The sequence below is a fragment of the Sinocyclocheilus anshuiensis genome, unplaced genomic scaffold (assembly GCF_001515605.1).
Source record: "Sinocyclocheilus anshuiensis isolate Anshui unplaced genomic scaffold, SAMN03320099.WGS_v1.1 scaffold535, whole genome shotgun sequence".
Taxonomy (NCBI): Eukaryota; Metazoa; Chordata; class Actinopteri; order Cypriniformes; family Cyprinidae; genus Sinocyclocheilus; species Sinocyclocheilus anshuiensis.
The window spans coordinates 716,686-718,321 of NW_015551063.1; positions in this window are offsets into that span (position 1 = coordinate 716,686).

Below are 1,636 nucleotides of genomic sequence, written 5' to 3' on the forward strand. Positions count from 1 at the left end.
CACAGTACCAAAATAGTTTTTCGTACAAAAGTAACAAAAAAAAACTGATAGTAATATTACTTGAAAACGTAAATAAATTAATAAATAAAACGGAATAAATGAGTAAATAAATAAATAAACGATCCATTTTCATCATTGTTGCCAAATGTAGGTGGTTTTAGTGGGAGGGACAACTTAATTGTTAGAGAGCATCTGATTGGACAAAAATCTGTGTAGTGCAGTATGAGTCATCATTATTTTGTTCTATTTTCTGATTGCGTATATTTGCTAAAGGTGAATTTTGTCAGAAGTTGTTGTTTAGATGTATGCTAACATATACAGTAGATGACCTTAAAGCTAACGCACATGAACTAAAAGCAATAAAACTCTTATTTTAATTTCATTGGGTCTTTAAAAGTTGTAAAACCTATTTAATTTGCTATCCTAAACTCACAATTATATGGTTCATTGCATTTTATTATTTACATTAGGCATTGTTTTTCCCCCATACATGAGCCTATCAGAACAAACCTACCATTTTTTGGATCCCAACCAACCACGGGAATCAAAATGAGACCGCTGGAGCTTCCGTAATGACTTTACATGGAAAGATGCCTGTTGTTTAAACGTGCCATTTTGCTTTACTGTGCTTGTTATATCACATACACTCTGGAAACATTTGAGGATGGTAAACAGTTTCTGTACCCAGCAGCAGTCCTAGGACGGGATGTCTCAAAGCTGCCCAACGGAGCTGGAGTAGGAAACATATGTGCACAGTACCCTTTCTCAGCTGGCAGCCCGAACGAAGCATTCCAACAGCAGTTTGCTCCCAGAGCGAGACACTGGCAGCATGTTTTGTGTCGCATAGGGCAGTGGGGTTTAGTGCTACTAGAACCTGCTGGCAAACACACTTTTAAGTTATTATTACAGTATGCATGTAGCAACCAAAAGTCTATGTGCTGAAAAATATTGAAGATACTCTAATCTCCTCTCATTATACCACTGCACGGAAACAAATGTCAAGTCTAATAAGTCTACATCAGTATTAAATTCAGGGTTACACAGGATGCCTGAGACCTTTATAAATAATTTGATGTCTGTTTCCATTTAGGATCAATCCAGAGTTATCAGACTTTCCTCTTCAGGAACTCGAGCTGCGTCGGAAACGCTAGGGGAACGCCCTTCAGCGTGACGGGCTCTGAACCTCGTGTGTAATCAGACCAATAGATGGGCGAGACGTCACGGGCGGGTGACGTAATGACCAGGAAGCTATAAAAGCAGGTGCGGTGAGACCAGCGTCAGCTTTCTGTCATTCAGCAAGCACTCTGTGTGTGTGTCAGTTGTGAGTCTTATTTGGTGTTGTCTGTCCCGTAGAAAGAAAAATAAAAGAAAGAATTATGTCTAAAGCACATGAAAGGAAACACCATCTGATTAGGGGCGAAGGCAGCCTGCGTTGTCTGCCTGGGAGCGGAGCATGCTGAGTCAGCTCTTGAGAGAGCTGACTGCCCGCATTGCGAGCATCTTCCTATGCATGTTCTCCGCTCCCGGAAGGCACTCTTTGCTGAGGGTGCCTTCGCTAGCGTTCCCCGTGGTGCGGGTCCCGCTTCCGCCGAGGCGGAGTGGCGATTACGCTCGTGGGGTTCGCAGCTGGAACTGG